This window comes from Dermacentor andersoni, chromosome 3 (genome assembly GCF_023375885.2).
Source record: "Dermacentor andersoni chromosome 3, qqDerAnde1_hic_scaffold, whole genome shotgun sequence".
NCBI classification, from domain to species: Eukaryota; Metazoa; Arthropoda; class Arachnida; order Ixodida; family Ixodidae; genus Dermacentor; species Dermacentor andersoni.
This window is the reverse complement of record NC_092816.1, coordinates 13,140,625-13,162,967: the sequence shown is the minus strand read 5'-3', so window position 1 is coordinate 13,162,967 and position 22,343 is coordinate 13,140,625. Positions and strand designations below refer to the sequence as shown.

The window sequence follows — 22,343 nt, the reverse complement described above, 5'->3', positions numbered from 1 at the left end:
TCTCCTGTGTTACTAAGCAAGGCAATATCATCAGCGAATCGCAAGTTGCTAAGGTATTCTCCATCAACTTTTATCCCCAATTCTTCCCACTCCAGGTCTCTGAATACCTCCTGTAAACATGCTGTGAATAGCATTGGAGATATCGTATCTCCCCGACAGGGGTATCACCCAAGGAATATTGCGTAACACTCTCGCGTTTCGACCCTGCCAGAAGACCCGAAAGACCAGCGCGTCCGTTATCGCCCGCAGAAACCACTGACTGCCTGGCAAGCCCGGCGGCATTCCCGACAACTACGGAACTGTTAAGGCAAACAAATCCGCGAGGATCCGAGCCACCCCGACGGAAGCAACCGTGCCACGAAAAGGTGCAGCCAGCGTTGGGCGTTTTCGGGGGTCGTGCCGCCACGCGGCCTCTCGCCCCCCGTTCACAATGGGCGGCGGCTGCGAGGCGTGCGATGCTCGTTGTTCGCTCGTCTGCCAGGCCGTCCTCAGTGGGTCAACACGGTGAGCCAACAAACGGCACGCGCTTGTGTGCCTCGCTCTGTGTGCCTGCGCGCGCACCGCGCGAGGCCGTAACGGGCCCGCTTCGGAACGCGCGACGCCAAAGCGCGCCTCCTGCGGGGCTCGTGCTTCTCTCCGGAACACGGCGTGCCAGTTCCGGTCAACGGATGCGGCCATCCCGAAGGTCACTAGTACGCCCACGCGGGTGTAGGTGAGGAAACGTGAGCGTTTATATCCATCGATGCGTACATATGGGATCGCGCTAATTTAGCGCGTTATAGTACAGCGATTAGCGCCTCTTTTGCCGCTATCGCGACGTGCCTCGGACAATACGTTCTCCGCGCTAACTATAATCGGGGTGGCCAAGTGCGAACGAACGCGTTCTATTTGCAGCTACAACCAGCACAAGCAGGCTGCATAGTAATAAAGCGTGTAGGATTACACTCTTCCGATCCGTCCGTGTTAATACACAGCTTCGAATATTGCGGTGACTTCATTTTCTTTTTCGGATGGATTGTGTTGTTGCTCCGTGGTTGTTCGGCTCTTGAAACGAACCTATTAATGAGACGAACCTACGAGCTTTATGAGGAACTCCGTGTATTATTCCTCTATGTGTCTATGAAGACAGTCCGGAAATTATGCTTTGCAGCTGCTTCTCAGTTCGGCCTCAAACATTTTTTTTTTCTGTTTGGAACTATAAGACTTAAGTATTGCCGGCCTTTGGTTTGTTTTATCATTTATGTCCGCCTCGAACCAAAATGTGCTCTTCCTTCCCGCCGTTATTTCTCGCGCAACTCTCCGACGTGTATAGAAGATGGAACTCCGCCACGAACAACGTATCACTATGAGCGTAAAAAGCTCGCGTGTCCAGCCGTCACTCTTCGCGGCGCCGCAGGCGTCGTTCGGTCGGTCGGAAGGACATGCGCGCCAGGGCGGCCGTATTGAATATCGCCGCAGCTGCCGTAGCCCGTAAAATGCTTTGGCCAGGTCTTCGAAGCACGCTGCGAGAGCTGACAGACGCGAGAAAGCGCGAAAGAAACAGAAATACAGACGGGCGGAACAAAAAAGGACAGGGAAGGAGACGTCTGCTTTTGTAGGCCTCTCTCAATTGACTCAAGTGCCCAAACAGCGGAGGCTCGCAAAGAAGCAGCCTTATTTTCTCGGAGGTGAATGGATGAAAAGAAAAAGAAAGCGATATACGATACAAACAAAGCGAAACACAACAGACGCAGTTTAGCCGTTCGCGCTGCAAGTTGTGCGGAAATTTCTGACTGGTTTTCCTAAACTTGACATTCGCAAATCGTGAGCATGCAGCGGTATAGGCGAGGAAAGGGCAGATTCGTCTTTTCTGTTTTTTGTGATTGTTTAGAAGGCAACGGCTACATTAGATTATCTGCCTATATAGGACTTCCATCAGTATACTAATTATCGCGTTCAGTGAACGATGACTGAGAATGTGAAGCCTACTTTGTACGCTTGTCGTTTCCAGCTAGTTTTCGGGCGTCACACTCCCATAAAGTTACGGGTCCATTTAGACTTCCGAGCCAAGGGCACTGTTTCGAGCAGTTAGTTTATCGGATTTCTAATACCCGCGGAAAGGAATGTCCCCGCTGCATAGACGGCTGACAGGATGAGGTTAAAGACTAAGAAATAGAAAGTAAATAAACGGAGTGAAAATGCAGAAGTGAAACTATCTACATAGACAAGCAGAACAACTTGATCGCCATTCCGGAAGAGTGCTCGGGTATTAAAGACAAATATGCGTACCTGGAAAAATGGGCGAGGGAATATTGAAATAACTTGCAACTGCTACCATGTTCACCACGTAGACGCTCGTTCTTGGTGTTATAACAACTTCAGTGCCCATAAGGGGGAATGGGTTGTCAAAAGCCGGAAGTTCTCAGGCATGTCCAAAAGGGAGGCCTTTCGCAGGGAGGCGTGCGCTCCCGCGTGAACGCTAGTGCCGCCTCGCAATGGCTACGGCCACGCCGCGACGCCACTGCACGCTGAGAGCACCGCTCAGCGAGCGGCGCCTTGCACTTCGCGCAACATTAGATCCTCTCAGTACACGCCGGTATAACACCCAACGCCTCAGCCGGTTGATCGCCACCTTCAAAATCGAGAGCATCGGCTTGAAGCCCGACTGTGGTGTCTATGCATAACTTTTCTACAACGACGCCTTACCGTTTCCCCGCCTCCCATGTGCAGCCCATCGCCCGCGGAACCGACCAAGGCGATTCTAAGCTGGTAACGTATTCCCCCTCACCGATAATAATATCATTTTCAGTCTGCGTTGCAGCAGAAGTGGATGTGAAATGTCACAACTCACGTCATCGTTATCTCCACCGCCGTGTTAACTCATTGGCTGTAGCGTGCTGCCTATGAGCACGAGGTAGCGGGTTCGGTTCCCAGCCGGAGTGGCCGCATTCCGGTGGAACAACTGCGGATGCAAAGAAGCTCGCGTGCGCGTTGATTAAAGAACAGCAGCTGGTCGAAACTGATCCGGAGCCCTCCACTGTGGTGTCTCTCACAAAGCCTGCGTGTTGCTTATGTAGGCTAAACCCTTTTGAGACTAAACATTAACCTAGCGGTAAATGCAAGGGCGAGAGAAATCACGACGAACGCACCATCTCATCGCTCACAATTGTTTTTCCCCGCTATAGAGTAATGGTTAGACTACATATGCCAGTGTCGTGCTCTTCTTTGCCTGTACGTGTCCTTGTCTGTTTAGCGCTGTTACTTTTCGAAACATCAATGGGCCAGTTTTTCGCTGTGTCAACGTTAAGCTAACGTTAGAATAACCTAATTTATTATTTTTAAAATTTTTAGACATCGAATACTTGTTGAAGGTGTTGACAGAGCACCCTGCACCCCAGTGAGGCGCATCTCGCTGTGGCGCAAGAGTAAAAGTACTCTCGAAAGCGATGGACCAAGAACACTCTAACCTCCGCTGTGCAGGAAGTACTGAAGCATCTAGGTCAAGTACGCCCGCTTCCTCTTGTGCCTCCTGAGGCAGGCGGAACACGTTCGACTTGCGTCGTCTCGAAGGGTGCAGCGAACCGAAGGCATCGCTACGATGAGACTGCAATTCTCTTTTAATATATTTCGCGCGCGTATTCCTCGCACGAAGCGAGAGCTAGGCTTCGCTGGAACGGAGAGCAGCCGACGACAACCGACAGGCGCTGACAAAACCACCTGCGTGCGTAATCGTCTATCGCTCGTAACCTACAGCCGAGGAAAACCACGCCGGAGTAAACGCTGCGCGCAGAAAACGGCGCCGCAGCGCTTTCTTGCTTGTTTTCGTTTTGGAATCGCCGCAGCTAAGTTCAGAGCGATAGACGATGGCGCAGCTCTTTTCAGCAGCGTCTGTCGCTTCTGCGGGCAGTAACCAATGGCACGACAGGAGCCATTGCCATGGTTCGTGAAAGGGGAGGGGGGTGAGTTGGCGATCTGGATTTTAGAGTATATAGGTTAAAGAGATGCGCCGCGGTGCGCTTTTCCAAAGACCCTCGCATCCTACTTTAGTCGACAGGCCGTACCGCAAATGCATTGCGCTGACCAAGCGTGATGCGGCGCAACAGCGCTGGATCACGCCGCGCGTCACGGCGCCGCGGGCTGTCTTCCCGCGGCGCGATGCGGCGCCGCCGAGCCGCATCGTGGTCGGTCGGCGCAGTGAATGTGGCGCACCTCTGCGCAGTTGCCGTGCCGCGAGGCTATCGCCGCCGCCTTTGCGCCGAAGCAAGCGGCTCCTTCCACACCTGATTTGGCAATTCGGTTCGGCAAAGCTTGGGAAATCAAACTCTTTCAAATTTCGCAATTGACTAACGAGAGCAAGCGACCGAGGTTCTAGTGCCGCGTGCAGCATGCAGGCCTACGTGATGAAGGCACGTGAATGAGGATACCGCCGACAAAGTCAATTTCATGTAATCTACTTCACTTTCTGTTTATATGATTTTTTTCATATAGAGAGCATTTATTTGCGTTCTGCGCAGTGAAAAGAGAAAGAAGTTTATTGTCTGGAAAAGGAAATGAGGTAGGCCTGAAAGTGGAGTATCTGGCCTGCTACTCTCCGCAAGGGAACTGGAAGAGGAGAAGAAAGAGAGTCACAATGGGGGATTATGATGGGAGAAACAAGACTAAAGAACACGTCGCATAGGTGCTACCATCACAAGCGCGAGTCTAGGACCGCGTCGCCTAAAGAACGTGAAAAAGCACGTATTGCCCCTATCGTCTCCCAACTCTCCGGCCGTACACCTAGCAGGAGGTCCTCCGATAGTGGTCTGCTGTCTAAATGACTCAAGGTAGCCTCCAGTGTCAGTGTTCCGCGCGCATACACAGGGCACACCACGAGCACTACAGTCTCAACAACGCCTCACGCTGAACAGTCCGGGGAGTCCGCCAGTCCAATGATCTGTAAGTACCTGCGCGCGAAAGCGACACCTAAACGTAGTGTGTGTGTCAGGCAGGCATGAGGGCGTGGAATTCCACGCTGAACAGAAAAAATGCATCGCGGGATCCAGCCTTTTAAGACGGACGTGGCGAGCGTCTGGCTGGGCCCAGTATCTTCTTGTCGCATTCCTCGTTAATTCCGACAGGAGGCATGTGATGTGCAAAGAGGAAACTCAGCTGGTTGGTCAACGTATCCCCACCTTTTCTTTAACTGTCAACGGAGTAGTGATTGAGTGTTGTCATTCCAAGATTTAAAAAATAATAATTAAGAAATGTTACAAGGTCAACATAATTAACTGGAATATTAGGGACCGGACATGACGTCAGTGCCTGGAGGTTACACTCTGTTAAGAGATTACGCTAAATAGAACCGTGTGTGCGAAGATGCCTTCTATAATCAGTGCACAATCCTCTTTGCATAGCCTCGTCCTCATTAACTGCGTGGTGGCAGGCGCTGCAGAGCACGTTGCTTGCAACGCTCGGCGCTCTCATGAAATATGCCGGAAACGTGACGCCTTTCCGCGATTACAGATCGGTCGTATCTGTGGTTCTCTCAGTAACAGCTCGAGAGCGCAGTATAACACGCTCGCATACACGCACGCGCTCACACACACAAACATCACAAAAGGAACTGTCCCCCTTTCTTGTGTGTTCTTCTGTATGGATAATAATAATAATAATAATAATAATAATAATAATAATAATAATAATAATAATAATAATAAGCTTTATTTCCATCAAAACGATGGAGGGGCCGTGGGTAAAAGCTGCTGAACAGCTTGACTAGAGCCCACGGTCCCCTCTACAAGGCAGTACAGGAGCATACATGAAACATACAGGAATACAAACATACAGAAACGCAAAATTGATTCGATTTAATGTATCACAAGGAAATCAATATTAGAATTGTTCAAAAACATGACATATCACGTGGCGCAGTTCGCGAACTGTAGTGCGACCTAAATCAATTCCACATTTATTCAGATCATTAAGAAGTTTAGGCAAAATATACGATAGTGTACCCATAGAATAGTTAGCACGGGGAGTGACCACCTTCCAGTATTCAGACTGACGTATAGTATAGGATGTAGGTTCTATTTCTAGCTTGGCTAGGTTGCGAAAGAAATTTCGATTTTCTTTTAATTCGTACTTAAAGGCAACAATTAGTCTATAGCTAAACAATTTCCAGACAGGCATTATATCTGCTTTAATAAACAGAGTATGTGTATGAGAATTGTAGGGGACATCAAAAAGAAGCCGAATTATCTTTTTTTGTAGGACGTACACCTTTGTTAAGTTAGTTACTGTGGTAGATCCCCATACCAAAAAGCAGTAAGAGAGGTGAGAGTAAAAAAGAGAATTATATATCAGCTTTCTTAGGCTGAAAGGTAATATCGACCTACATCCAGCTGGATAAAATACACGGACCAGTCGCCCTCAAGACGTGCGTGTATGCGAGTTTGTTTTCCTGCGCTCTACGAGCTTTCACCAAGAAGGAGGAGAAAAGAAAGAAGGAAGGCAGGGACGTTAACCAGAAATGCGTCTGGTTGGCTACCCTACACTGGGGGACGGGAAAGGGGGAATAGAAAGATGAGATAGAGAGGGGTGGGCCGAATGAAAGACGCGGTGAGCTCGCGCACGAGCGCAGAGGCCCTCACCAGGTCAAAGGCGTTCACACGGACCAGTCGCCCTCAAGAAAGACAATAGCTTTTATCAAGATGTATTATCAACTATCCCAGCTGCCAGCTCCTTCTAGGTTCTCTCAGTAATACGCTAATACGCCCGCGCTCCCAATCGATCGTAGAACTACCCCGCGCTATATAGTAGCCATCGATGGATGAATGCTAGATTATAGCACATAACTTTGTACGAACAAAGTAACGGCCACTCAAGGAGAGCATCGTAACTCTGATAGAATCGGTTCGACGGGCGAACCATAACCTTCGATCGCTTCGCCAGAGACTGTGCGTGCCTCAGTGGGAAAAGTGAAAAGGCGTGCTCGCGCCCTCCCCAAACCGCGAAAACGCTTAACGCGGTCGAGCGAGGGCTTCACGTGTTGCCGCCCCGTCGATCGAGAACTGCACGCGCTCCGTACCTCCGCCCTCGGTGAATTTCCAGCGAAGCGTGCGCGAGTACTGGAGCAGAGCCGACACGCACGCCCCAGTAATCGGAGGCACGACGTCGGCCGCGCTCGTCGTCGGCGCGCCGGCAAGGTCGCCGCACAGGAGGGGTTTTCCCTTCGGGGAAACGCGTGCGGCGTCTACCACACGGGCGCACAAAACGGGTCCGCGTGCGTCGCCTGCCGCGCACTGCTGTGGGATCTACGAAAGCGGGCGTGAGCTGATCAGGAGAGCGATCGTCCCCATAGCGTGATGTTTATGCCTGCGGCGTCAGAAGCATTCGCGATCGTCGTCCACTATCAAGTATGCCGGTTCTCAATTTACCTCACTAACCGGATGCCCTTTCGAGTGCTTCTGTTAATTTTTTTTTACCGCAAAGTACGAAAAGTACTGAAAAGTCACGCTACAAGATGGAAAATTCGCAACCGTCTGATAGAGTATCTTGAGGTTGTGCAAAGGTGAGAAGTCATAAGGGAAAGGCACGGAGGTTAACCAGGCTGAGCCCGGTAGGCGGCTCTGCACAGGGAAAGGGGAAAGTAGATTGAAAGAGGAGAAGGAACGAAGAAGTTCACACCTTGCACAGTTACATAGACTGTTAAGCGTTCATTGCTGAGTTAGTCACAGACGATCGCACAGGCTGGTGCATTCCAAAAATGCAGAAGCGCCTTTGTAGCCTTGCGCACAGCAGGCGGACGAGGCTACGGGCCCAAGATCTTCTCTGTGAATTGCCAGTCGTCTAAATGCCCCAAAGCTCTCCGAAGGGCACTCCTCTCATCTTCGTAAGTAGGGCAGTCACATAAGATACGCTTGGTAGTTTCCTCAACTCCGCATGTGCTGCAATTCGCACTGTTCGCCATTCCAATTAGGAATGAGCAGACGTTTGTAAAAGAAACTCCTATTCGCACGCGGCACAGTAATGTTTGTTCACGTCGATTAAAACCCGGTAAAAGCTGTAATTTCATATGTGGGTCCATGGCATACAGGCGCCAGTTGGTAAATTCCACTATATTCGGTTTTCTTAGAGTTATAGTATGGGCAATACCGCTGAGGTACCGCGCGCTGCATCCGTTCTCGACAATGGTATCGAGGTTCTTTCACATTCTCCATGTGCCTTACGGGCTGCTTTGTTGGCACTTTCATTACCAGTGATGTTGCAGTGCACAGGTAGCCACTGAAATACAATGTCGTGGCCTCTGTCTCCCGCTTGATGGTAGCGTAATCGTATCTCTGCTGCCAATTGTTCATGTGGGTTGCGACGCAGAGCTGATAAGAGTGACTGCAGGGCTGCCTTTGAGTCACAGAATATAGCCCATTTTCTTCTTGACAGCAAACAAACACTCGCCAAACTTTGAAAAGAAAAAGGAGTTTATGACGTTTCGAGTCCTCTACAGGTCTCTTGTTCACATAGAAGCGAGACATCTGTATCAGCTGCGTGCGACCACTTGTCGGAAACACAACCTGTAATGTTAAAGACTCGGCACATTTTGTCGACATTCTGAAGAAAATTAACTTGTATGACGAAGACCGGTTGATTTCCTTTGACGTGAAGTCAATGTCCACATCAGTACCAATAGGTTTCACCGTGGAAAGCTGCAAACAAGTAGTTAGCAAATATCCGTCTCTACCCTCAAGGACCGCGTTCGAGGTTGAAAATCTCCGTCACCTTCTGCACTTCTGCCTTAGCAACAGTTACTTTGTGTGTAATGGGGATTACTGCAAGCAAGCTTATGGCACAGCCATGAGTGCTTCCGTTCCTGTGACGTGTGTAAACCTGGCCTTGGAAGTCATCGAGAGCAAAGCTTTGAGTATACCTTCGGTGGCTCGGTGGGTCAGATCTCGATCCCCGTGGTTGGCGACCTCGTTGCCAGGAATGCCTTGATGAGCTGGCGCCCAGATGATCATGACTGATCTCGTTGGCGGCTTTTGACTGTCTAATAGCTTGAATACTTCTTCCAAGCACGCAGTGAATAGCATTGTAGAGATTGTGTCTCCTTGTTTGACCCCTTTCTTTATAAGTATCTTCCTACTTTTCTTGCGGAGAATTAAGGTAGCTGTGGAATTTCTGTTGATACTTCCCAAGATATTTACGTAAGCGTCCTGTATTCCTTGGTTACGTAGTGCTTCTATGACTGCTGGTATCTCGACTGAATTAAATGCCTTTTCGTAATCTATGAAAGCCGCATAGAGAGGCTGATTGTGCTCTGCGGATTTCTCGATTATATGATTGATGACATGAATGTGATCCATTGTAGAGTATCCCTTCCTGAAACCTGCCTGTTCCCTTGGTTGACTAAAGTCCAGTGTTGCCCTGATTCTATTGTAGATTATCTTGGTGAATATTTTATATAATATTGGAAGTAAGCTAATATGGGCCTATAATTTTTCAATGCTTTGACGTCTTCCTTTTTGTGTAATAGTATAATGTTGGCATTCTTCCAGTTCTCTGGGACCTTTGAAGTCGATAGACAGTTCGTATAAAGGGCCGCCAGTTTTTCAAGCATTATCTCTTTTCCATATTTGATTAAATCGACTGGTATTCCATCTTATCCTGCCGCTTTCCCCCGTTTCATGTCTTGCAAGGCCCTTCTAACTTCATCGCTAGTTATAGAAGGAGCCTCCGTAACCTGTTCACTACTACTTCGAATGGAGGTATCGTGCCTGCAGGGCATTCCGGACGCAATAATGAAATATGAAATTATATACCAGAAGTGTACTTCACACACACAAAGCATACACAAAACGACCCACAACACGCAACATACGAACTAGCTAAAGTATCTCATTGATATCAGTGTCCCTCAGAAAGGTCGCAGCTGTGTGTTACATTTAGGTAAATGCCAATTTTCCATCTCGCAAAGTTTTCTCCGCCTTGTGAGTTTTCATGGACCTAATTTCAAATCTTGTTATATTTTGATCTACACGAGTTACGTTTAAGGTGTAATATTTCTGACATGTTGTCTGCTATAAGCAATGACTATTGCCGCTTGTGAATAACAAGGATGCTGGCTTCAGGTTAGGATCACAGCAATCATAGCCACCACTCTAATTCAGCAACAATTTCGCTTCTCATGTCTAGATAGGTCAAGATCGACGTGTTCATTCACACAGATAGGTCACCATAAATGCCTCGTCGGGAATTAAGCTCTTTTGATAGCCTATACTCGTCAGTGACGAGTCTACACCACTGTCCCGGTTAGTGCTTTCATCTTTCCCGAGGTTCACTCGGGGTCCGCTGAGCGCAGTTTGGGAACACTGCGCTGAACAAGCGTTCATCACGCGCTTGAAATTGGCGTTGTGATTATAGAAATCGAAACAGAGCTTGCACATGACGCCGAGACCAGGGTTAACTAAGGAGGTTTGCTTCATGAGAAGTTTGCTCCGTACACAATACCTACACGAAAAGAAATCAGTTCAAAGAAAGAACACTTGCAGTGCACTTGTTTGGGTACACCGTAAAGTGTCATGCGCAACCGTCGAGTCCTTCCGATAGGGTATGAGGTAGCATTAGGGCCTTTTTATTACAGTCTACAGTAAGTTGCTTCTGGAAGCTGCGTACCTTACACGCTGCATCGTTTTGATTGCCCTTATTCAGGGCGCAACCCTCCTTCATTTGCGAAAAGTTCCCCAATCGTTTCTGCGCAGCTCGGACAGCTTCCGTCTCACTGCCGAGCGACGAGCGGTGCCTAATGACTCGTTTCAAACGCCTCCGGAAATCGTCTCTGTCACGCAGGCAAGGACGACGGCTCCGCCCAAGAGTTGCGGCGAAGTAGAAAACTTGTCGAAGAATGCTTTTCCTCAGCCGCGGAGTATGTGTCGAGTGACTTAGCTAAACGGATTTTGCAGCGGTTGGTTTTATGTTTATAGACCTGTAAGTCGTCCAGTTTTTCCGTCCGCGCTCTTTAAGCACACGTGCACGCTGTCTTTGGTGGCTGAAGCACGAACGCTTCTTGCTAAGCTTCGGGACTCGTGCAGTGCCTCGCCCACTCTCTGGGAGCTCAGCGGAAGCAAAGAAGGTGAGTGGCAAGACGCTCTCTCTTATGGGCCGAAGACGACACCATTCTGGCATCCGGTGATATCACAATGTTGAGCTGTACACTCATTTTTACGCTGTTCTCCCTTGTCGCTCGCATTTGACTGACCTCAGCTGCTACCGGGAGAACTTAATTTTCTCGGAAAAAAAGCGCGTGTAAATAAATGGTTATGTCTATCCTAGGCTCACGAGTTTTACAGCTCAGTTGGTTCTTTAGTCCGCTTTAATATCGGCCTATATACAGCAAAGACAACGCCTCGGTCTTTTGGCCAATTGCAACGATCGATAGAAGACGCCATGCAGTCCCAACATTCCGCGAAAGAGGGTTGCTGGTACCTAGGATAAACTTGGCAAGCGTGTGCATGGCCAAGTACACAGCAAACGGTCATTCTCGAAGGTTTCTTTCTGTATCCGTATTGGGAAATTGTTCGTAATTATCATAATGCACAACCTCTAGCGCAGCAACCAAAATACTGGTACAGATAAGGCTGCTAGCTACCAGCGCTACGGGACGTTTTTTGCAGAAGCCGACAGGTTATTTGCACAATGTGCGAAATAAATGTATCGAGCACACCTTTGTCAATGTACATATATGGGCTGTCCCAACTATTGTACACCAAGATTTAAAATATATGCAAAAGCCACGTAGCTGGACAGAACCATCATAATGTTGTTTGCCCGTCGCTTGGAGATACTGAGAGCATCTTTTTGCATTCCGTCTAATTACGTAATTAGTCTTATATAATTGATCAACTTCTCAAGTACTATAATGAGATGAATAGTGTCAATGAGAAAGTTGTAGAGCGACATAGAAAGACCGCCGATACAACTTTCTGTTAATTGCTCAATACGTGCTACATAAAAGTGTTTTTTCGAGCGTGAAAGAAGCCCACGAATACACGTAAAGTCCCTCGCGTGGCAAAATGCAAGAACGCCCGTGGCCCCGTGCATTGGGAGCACGTTAAAGATTCCCTTGTGGTCAAAATTTATCCGCAGTCCCCCACTACGACATGCCTCATAATCAAACCGTGGTTTTTGCACGTAAAATCGCCGAATTCAATTCATTCTTCTTCTAGCTAGCCAGTGCGCTTTGCCTCCCTGGCGTCTTTCGCTGCCTGTCGTGCCGCCTTCAACCGGTTTGTTTCTTCTAGCTGGGCAGCGTCCATATATGGACCAGTGCACGGTATGGCGTCGCGCGGTGTGGTTTGGTGTGGTATGCCGTTGCGAACATGTATTACATTTTTAAGATTGTGGCTAGTATCAACTCCAACCAATCTGCTTTGCTGGTTGCCATTTCATGCTTACATCCACTCTCGATTGCGGGAGAACCACCAATTTTTTTCTTATCTTTATTTCTTTCGCTTCGCCTTCCACTACGTCGGGTAATACCAGCCGAGAAGGGACCTTATAGGCAATGTCCTGCCTTTTTTGCACCTTTCGCTCTGTATTTGTGTCACTCTCGCCTGCAGAGTGTCTACAACCCTGTAGTAGCCACCCATCACGCTATCCTCTCTGTTATCCTGCCTCTGTCCTTTTAATCCGCCGTCTTCGTCACCCCGCTGCTCATCTCATTTGGGCGTCAGCGGACTGCGCTAGGCAGTTACAGTGCGGCCAGCAGTAATTTCTTCTCCTTCCCTTTCCTCTTATACGCCGATAAACAACCAATTACTATGCTACTGTGCACTATCCATGTATTACTCTTGTGCAATCTACGCAAATTGATAATGCATTGTCGTGTCCCTCACCCTTTTCGCCATCCATCTGCGTACCTTCTGTCAATGTTTGTGCAGCGGCATATCAATCAGGCTTTTGCATCTGCGTGTTGCATCTCATTCGGTCTGACGCAACGCTGTCTCATGTACTTAGGCACGCTTTCCGGTTCTCTCAGCCTATGTTCCGCGGCTCAGTTTCCGGGGATCCACTCCTCTCTTTTGTGCCTTGCTCCTGACATAACGCCAGGGCTTCCTTCCTCGTTCAGGCAACTATATGTGTACACATACACGCCATTAACCTCCAAAGTACATCTGACTGGCTGTCTCCACAACAAGCACTGAGTCTTATGGAGGCCTAGACCACCCTGAGAACACTGAGCACAGCAGCTTTTTCTTACTGCTGCGCGTGGTCTTGCTAAGATGTGGCACGCGTGCGATGAGGCTAACGCATTCGTTACCGAGTCACCGCAATACTGAACACACCTAAGCTATCCGTTCTAATAGACTGATCCCCAGCCCTAGCTTTCCTTTCCTTTCGACTTTTTTTTTTTATTGAGACGAAAATAAAGGAACGAGTATTTGCCGCTGTGTATGTTGGCTATGACTACTCCTTTTCGCTTGGTTATTAAATATATATATAGTAAAAAGTTCTAAAGAAATATATAAAGTTCTTGCTCCATAGTTAACACTTAAAGAGAAGAAAAATGTAGCCACGGGAAAGTGGAAGCCTTCCCCGAAAAACTGCAGTTGAAACAGAATCCACGTGGGGGTCCGAGGTATAACGCAAGCATATATGTTTCACGCAGGCGCACGAAACTAGACGCGATTACACACGGTACTGTGCAGTCACTATTTATCACATATGCCACTGTTCTCAAAGGGACGTTGAAGTGTGCTCGCGCTTTGCGGTGCACTGTTTTTCGGTGACCATAAGCATTGGCAAGCGAGAGCACTTGTACTTAAAAAAAATTATGGGGTTTTACGTGCCAAAACCACTTTCTGATTATGAGGCACGCCGTAGTGGAGGACTCCGGAAATTTCGACCGCCTGGGGTTCTTTAACGCGCACCTAAATCTAAGTACACGGGTGTTCTCGCACTTCGCCCCCATCGAAATGCGGCCGTCGTGGCCGGGATTCGATCCCGCGACCTCGTGCTCAGCAGTCTAACACCATAGCCACTGAGCAACCGCGGTGGGTCACTCGTACTTCATAGGAACATAATGATTGCCTTCGAGCGAACCCTATTTAGTTGTGATGCCGGTCTGTAGGCACCAACCATCAAACTGTTCAGCCCAGCGTGTGTCAGGGCGTTTACACGGACCTGAAAAAAGCGGGTGGAGTCAGCTTGTCGGGCAGGAATATGCCTGTCGAGCTGAACGCTATAGCCGGTCGGGCTGAGCGCGCGTCGAGTCAGCCGGACGGCATGCGTTGGGCCAGTACGACCTGCTTGCAGCGGGCATGTAAACGCGGACGTGTCAGGCCCGCCAGCGCCGATACTTGCGCGGGGCCACTGTGTGCCGTCGCGATTTATGCGCCGGCAGCGGGAATAGCATATCAGGACAAGACAAGCACCGTGCAATACAAAAGTGTGTACTTTGTAACTGCAATTGCAATTGTTAAAGCCTTATGTATGTTATTGAAACTTTCAATATTTCAAACCTCGTCGTAACTATAAGACCTATGAAATAGAGCTGTTGCAGACGGTAGCGGAAACCGGAAACGCGTCCATGTCTTGGCTCGACGCTGTGTGCCGTCTTTGTTCAGACTTGTCAGAAGCGAGTTCATGTAATCGCGGTCACGTCGGGCTCGGTCAGCCCGGTGTCTGACTTAACCCGCTTCTGTCGGGTCGATGTAAACGCCCCGTGTGTTTCCCGAGACACGAGGCAAGGCGTCACATCCTTTCGGCATAACATAGCAAGCGTGTGCACGGACATGCAGGCGCGGTTGAGTGTCGGCGCCTCCTCGGCTTCTTTCGGGAACAGATGGTTGGGGCCACAAATAGCAGCGGTGGAAGGTGACCGCGAATAGCGGCGGCAAATTATTGTGCGCCCACGCTCTGTGGCCGTGACAGTGCATTCACTTCCGTTCCCAGTTTTCGCTGTACATTCCGCAGCGTCTCTGTCAAGTTTCGCTGCCTCGCATTTGCCGGCCTCCGGTCGTTCTGCGCTGAAATTATGGCTGCTTTACAGGCGGCCACGTCTGGCAGCAACGAGGAAGTAATGAAAACCTAGATGCTGCACGAGCGCCCTCTTGTCGAGCTCGCACGACGCCATGGCTGTGCTGTGGACGTGCGTTGTAACTTGGGAATTGATGCCCTCCCCGCGAGACCTGACGTTTTGATTTTGATGTACGCAAAGCTATGTGGAATTATCTACTGATGCTGCGTCCTTTTCTTCTCTTTGGCATAGAGGATTTAGCAGCACTACAGAGAGAGAGAGAGAGAAGAATACAGGAAGGCAGGGATGTTAACCAGTCAATAGTCTGGTTGGCTACCCTACACTGGGGGATGGGAAAAGGGGAAGAGAAAGAAGTATCTGCGGCGAGGAGGTACTACTCGCCTTGCGCATGCTGAGACGGTGACGCGCTCGCTTGCTCTCACTCACTCACTCACTCACTCACTCACTCACTCACTCACTCACTCACTCACTCACTCACTCACTCACTCACGCGAACGATTGATCGGTCGGTCGGTCCATCCATCCATCCATCCATCCATCCATCCATCCATCCATCCATCCATCCATCCATCCATCCATCCATCCATAAATCAATCAATCAATCAATCAATCAATCAATCAATCAATCAATCAATCAATCAATCAATCAATCAATCAATCAATCAATCAATCAATCAATCAATCTAGAGGTCACGTACTCTTCGGATATAGCCTTTGAATAGCGTAAACTGAATGGCACGTGCATGGCAGAGTACAGCAGGACCACAACGTGAGCAATAACAAGGATGGATGGATGGATGGATGGATGTTATGAGCGTCCCCTTTGGAACGGGGCGGTGGGTTGCGCCACCAAGCTCGAGCTATTATACTGCCTAATGTCCTACTTAGGTTAAACAATGAAAAAAGAAACACTATGAACTGTCACGCCCAAATTTTCTGACCCCCTATTGCGAACTGTGCTTTTGTACGTCTCCGTCTTTTGTCGTTTCCCTACTTTTCTTCCACCAATCATCCAATCGCCTCTTACTAATGCCTATTGCGGACATGTTTGCTTTACCACTGCTCCCGCTGAACACAAGGGCTTCAAGGAGGCCAGTGGTGCCTAAATCGACCGCTGGGTAGACGTCTTCACATTCTAATAAAACAAACAAACTCAGTCAAATAAAACAAGCTACAGTAACAAACAGTAATAAAACAAGCTCAGTCAACTTGAACGCCATCTACCTGTGCATGCATATGGCATACAAATCCACAAATTTAGAATTTTCTGGAAAGATCTTCAACGAGATAACTGCTCCCTTTTGTTGCGTATAGTTGTCGGCTTTGGCCGACAAGTGATTATCGTCTTCTGTGTCATGTACGTCACGTAAAAGGCGTTTTTTCTTTGTTTTCTTTGTCATTGTTACCTGTCGCCCGGTGTTCGGACGGACGGCAGAATGGTGGCGCATAAGAAGCAGGCGCGTCGCGTATTTGTTGCTTACGTGCGGCAGAAGTCGTGTTTGCGGTTCGAGGGAAACGCGGGGAAAAAGGTTGAGACATCGTATACTCATAGATTGCAATAATTACAATAAGCTTTTATTTTAGGCAAGAGCCATATGCCACTATAAACGAGACCTTACGATACAAAGCCTCCCCATAGCCACTGTGTGGTGAGTAACGCGGCTTCACAGTGTGGTCATCGCTAGCGCGCAACGTACACGTAAACCTTGGTACACGCCCGGCCACTTGTTTTTTCGAGGCTGAGAGAAAGGCCGCCCATTCGAGTCGTTCTCATAAGAAGCCCAGTTCACGTCTCCGCGTGCACGATGGCTTATTTATTGTTCTTGACCTCACGCACCGGTCACCACGGTGTTTCTGCACCGAAAGGTCAAACTTAGGCGCCATATAGCATAGATCTGCTCACCCGCAAATATACGTGACGAGCCATCGAAAGCGATCGCACTTGGCCATTGGCGTGGCTTTCTTAAGGGGCTGGCAAGCACAGCGGTACCTTCTGGCAAGCACCGGCGCACGCTCTCGCGATGCGCCGAGACCTTGGTGCGCCAGGCGTTGACGGCCGCGGCGCCCTTTCTCGCCCGAGGAGCGTCACTCCACCCACGGCGGGTGCGCGCGCTCGCAGCCGGGGCGAAGCCGACCGGGCCCGTCTGGGAGCCCCGCTGCGATCTCGGCAACGGCGGGCCGTCTGGCAAACAGGCAACGGCTTGCTTTCTTTTTCTCGGAACGAAGCCACGCACCGCATCTTGGCGATCGCCGAAGGAACGTCGTAAGTAGTGGCAGGAACGCGGCTGTTCGGTTAATGACGAGCTGGACAGCGAATCGAGGGCTCAAGGAGTCGGCTTCGCTATGCATAAATATATAGATGCTACTCATTAGGAAAGGGCGGCTACCGTGATCAGCCGAACCTGTTAAATACAAACAGCGCGTTTCTCTGCCGCTCTCCGGGCCGGCTCATTTCGACGCGCTGGTGCACAAAATACGTTGAAAAGGGCCTTCGACAGCGCTTCTAGTTGTAACACCACAAAAACGAAAGGGAAGTGTGACGTCTTCAGGGCCGTATGCACGATGTTGCTGAGGTCGATCTGGCGCATCAGAACGATTATAGCAGTTCTATAACGCAAAATTGATGGAACTGCGAACTTGAAATCCAAGCTAATATGCGTATTCATGACCGCAAAATGTTTACTAAGATTATACGCCGTAGCATGTAGGACAGGTGCAAAACCGCTCCCACACTCCTGATATGACCCGCAACACAGAACGCATTTGAATAACACGGATGTCATTCTGAGGAAAGATGCCTCGTTGCCACGCGGTTAAGAAGCGAAGAGTTAGCGAACTGTGTTCATATATTTGTAAGAGGAGGAAGCAGCAAAGTGGCCGATCATCGTCGCAGGCTGTGTCGCTTTCGCCGTACGCAAGATTAAAGCAACATGTGGACCTACGTGAAACAATAAATAATAGTAATAAATTGATGAAATTCTGGGCTTTCACATATAAAACCACGATCTGATTATGAGGCACGTTGTTGTGGTGAGCACTAGAATAATTGTCACTACCTGGGGTTCGTTAACGTGAATCCAAGTATATGTGCTCGAGCGTTTTACAGCGAAGCTGTATATGTCTGGGCGAAACACTCGTGGTCCGCCCACAGAAACCTATCCTGCGGGGGTATGGGTCAATGCATTCGGCTTACGTGAAGGACGGACAAATTTCTCGTTGGGTAGGCATAGAAATGCTTACGCATTTAAAACATATCCGTTTATCTTCGTATTATTGCAGGGCAGGGACACAGAGGGGGAGGAGGTTAAGAAAATATCACGATGACATAATTATCTCGCACCAAAGTTGTGGCACGTCATTGGTTGCGCTGATAGTGACGTCGTTTCTCTCTCGCAGCAAAGCACGCGTGCAGCAGTATCTCTCCGACTTCGCAATAAGTTCAAAAATATGTTCTTGTCTTTATTTAAATGAAATGTGCGGCCCCGGAGTGTCACTTGGTAACTACAGTGTAAAACTGAGTTATTAAAAAAATTAAATTATGGGGTTTTACGTGCCAAAACCACTTTCTGATTATGAGGCACGCCGTAGTGAGGGACTCCGGAAATTTCGACCACCTGGGGTTCTTTAACGGGCACCTAAATCTAAGTACACGGGTGTTTTCGCATTTCGCCCCCATCGGAATGCGGCCACCGGGGCCGGGATTCGATCCCACGACCTCGTGCTCAGCAGCCTAACACCATAGCCACAGAGCAACCACGGAAAAACCTAGTTCTGAACACTATGAATAACGCATTCCGAAACACAGATGCGTAACATAATTCCGAAAGACTTCGATGAACCCGCTGGAGTAACACAACGAACCGGTCATTGCACCCCTCCCTGATGGTGATTATGCTAAGCCCGATGTGCGGCATTTCAAGTTAACACTGTGATAAACACAAGCCAAGCGTGTGCGTAACCTCATTAATAAACACAAAGACGTAACCAATAACTGAGAAAGAGTTTAATAAACCGTCGTAATTAACCCACCTATAAAACCGGGGCCCACATTTCAGGTTCGCTGTGTTAGCATCTGTACGGAGTGCATGGCCGTTCTTTCTTTTCATTTCGCCCTCTCGAAATGCGGCCGCCGCAGCCGGGATCGAACCCGCGACCTCGAGCTTCGCAGCGCAACGTCATAGCCACTGGACTGGCGCAGCGGGTAAAAAAAGAAAGCCCTCGCAAGCGATTCAAGCACACCGCGCACCTCTCTGCGCTGCAAAACTGCGTCCTTTCAGCCGCCGCTCGCGCGGCATGTAGCGTGTGCAGGAGTAACCGCGCGTGGTCTTTCGGACAGCCCTGACGTCAGTGCCACTCGACGTCCTTAACGAGTACATCGAACCGCGCCGCGCGTGAGATGGCCCCCGGCCGGTTAAGTGCGCTGCGTGCAGGGCAGGACGGCCACGGTCACCTCTGAATGCATACGCGAGGGCGCGTCGATGTGCGCACGGTGCAAAGCCCTCAAGTGCCGGCACATTAGATGACTTCGCAATACCTTCTCCCTTCGCGGACTTTACGTTTTATATCGTTCGTTACCGTACACATTCCTATACGGCTGGTACTTCTACGCCACAGCCTACATTTATTTATGTATATTACTCTTTAGCGACTCGCATTGCATATGCAACGTGCCTGTTCCATGCGCAGAGTGCGGGCGCTATCATGCTGTCCCAGAATTAATTAAAAATAGGGGCGGCCGCAAGCTATGCTTGTTGTTCTCGTCGTATTACGATTGGAGAATACGCGCTATAATTCAAAATTACCTGCTTTCTTGTAAGGTGCAGGCGTAAATGGATGGCGGCAACTTTTACAAATAATTATTTGCAGAAGAAAGCTTTTAGACGGAGCGAAGGTTCCCTTTGAGCACAGGCGCCGTTGTGGTATACGCACATATTGTGCGCATATATGTTGCGTACGCTATTTGCACATTCAACATACTGCACGTAGAATTTTTAGTGTTTTGATACCTACATGTTGTGTTTTCTATTTTGTTTTTGTCCTCGTTTCTGTCTAAGTAGTCAGATGTTCTATGAAAACATAAAACTGCACGTTCCGGCCGGATTTCTCCATGGTAGCTCTTTATTACCGAATATAAAACTTCCGTCTCCCTCCTACATTTTTTCAATCTACTTCGGCGCATGTACAAGAAATAAATAAACAAACAAGGAAATGCAAGGCAAAATTGGAGGTGTCGTTTACGTCTTCTTGCCATAAAAAATAATATCGGGCAAAAATAAAACATTGGCAAGTTGAGTGTCAGGATGTATCAAGTGATGCTGAATAAGAATTTACGATTAAAACAGCCCAAATAAATTACCACATGAATGAACACCCAGACAGCGTAGTTACAAAACACACAGCAGTTACGACGCACACAAAAAAGCACGAGTATCGCGTGATTAGCATGCTATATAGATGGAACACTTGAAATGTACAATTGTTAGATTTATAGATGCGAAGTGAAGTTCTGGAGGCTGGTTATTGAAAACTCTGTTGATACTTTGGGTTAACTTATTTGCTAAAATTATATAAACTTCGCGTTGCAAAAAACTTTCGACGCTGGGAGATATTCTCACTTGCAGAGCTCCCGCTGCTTAGACACATTTTATATTGTGACTGCGGAATACATGCACTCAGCTATAACAGCAAAAATGGAGGTGGCAACAATTTTCGCACTGCGCCATAGGAAAGGGGAGGCTGCCCACGTGGTAAGACTGTGAAGTCTGCGATTACGACAATAGTTGTGCATTCTAAATGCGCGAAATTAACGGCAAGAAGGAGGAAAGAATTCTACCATGCCTTAGAAGGGCAGTCGTTCTCGAAAAATGTAACAAGGAAGAAAGTAACGGAAATCCTAGGCTATCGCTTAGTGCCAGGTTACGTAAGCCGTGGTGTTCGTCCTTGCCCAATCCTTGACATTGTCAGAGACCCCTTTTGTTCTTCAGAAGACAGAGTCTACCCATTTGAATTCACATTGTGTTCCGCAATACCTGCTTATCATGGCTGCTAGCGGGCTCCTTTTGCGGGCGTCTGACAAAACCTCCCACTTTTTGCCCTTCCATCGCAGACCGAAGCGCGCCACAAAAAGTCGGAAAGAGCCGTTAGGACGGACGAAGGACCGGTGCTCGCTGCGACCAGGCTCTGTGTGGCGCGTCCCTTCTGCCTGTACCGTTTTGTCATTCAAGACGCCTCCAGTGGCTGGGATCCCGTGCCGGAAGTGACGTAGGCATAGCGCAACTTGAAAATAACGGTGCTGCGCGGGACGTGCGTGATTAACCTCTGTTTTTTTACAAACAGCCCTCAAGTCGAAGCAGTCGCTCGACTCTACCGTGTGTTGCGCACCTGTGTGTTACCGTAGTCTCCGGATGTTGCAGGCGGCGATGAAGGATTGATTCAGGAGCACATCTCATCTACAGTGCGTTTGAATACTGAAGGCAACTGGTCACGAAATATTTACCAAGAATCACAGACGGGCGTTGACAATCTATAGGCTCACTTATGCAGCCGCTTTTAATAGAGATAAAACAAGGATAGGAAATGCAGGGAGACCAAACAGACGAACTTCCCGTTTGCTACCCTACGCAGCGGGTAAGGGAAATGGGGAGTAGAAAGAGGAAAAGTTGGAATACTGCGTGCACGCAAGAGGAAGTTTACAACTATAATCGAATACTCAGGCCGGTACACTTGAAGACCTGCCATCAGTGCTCAAACATATTGTTACGGTGCAGTTGGACGGGACCGTGCGCGCAGGAAGGAGACGAAGAGGAAGCAGTCGACTGTCTTCTGGAGCAGCGACCTGCGTACCAGCCTGAGCGATTAGCTTTTCCCCATGTAAATAGCTTTAAATACATTTGTGCATCGCGCTTCCTCTTCGTAACAATACCTTTTTTTTTTTCGCCAGCGATGGGTGTGGCCACGGTTGCAGCGTTCAATTCGACTCGGAAAATGATCTGGAGTGAGTCCAGCCGTTTTAACCTTGTCTCTCGAGAGAGGGGCGTCGTACCGACTGGAGCCGCTCAACGGGTGTTCGGTTGTCGTTGAGTCCCGAAGCAAACCCCGGGTCTCTGAGGGACGCCGTTTCGGAGGGATTCGGGATAACTTGGGCCACCTGTGGTTCTCTAACGTGCACTTAAGCATAATTACACGGGCGTTCTTGCATTCCGTCCTCATTGGAAGGCGGCCGCCCTGAACTGGAGACGACCCCGTTACCTCCAGAGCTAAGCAGCAAAACGCCATAGCCAGCGAGAATGCTCCGATTTCGGCGGGGGCGGATGCACAAGCGCGCTTGTACTGAACTCTGGGTGTCCATTAAAAA

At 49.0% G+C, this 22,343-nt stretch overlaps 1 protein-coding gene across 3 annotated transcripts in view; it reads left to right on the top strand.

Annotated features, from left to right (window-relative positions):
* The window catches only part of LOC126520591 (carboxypeptidase D-like), a 175,100-nt gene that overhangs the window by 75,820 nt on the left and 76,937 nt on the right, over nucleotides 1–22,343 (top strand). Inside the window, exon 1 of one of the 3 annotated variants that reach the window (XM_055065617.2) lies at nucleotides 10,895–11,083. The exons of the other annotated variants lie outside the window; for them this stretch is intronic. The gene's annotated coding sequence lies outside the window, so the exon portion shown is untranslated. Of the gene's footprint in view, nucleotides 1–10,894; nucleotides 11,084–22,343 lie in introns of those variants that run through there. 3 annotated transcript variants of the gene reach the window in all.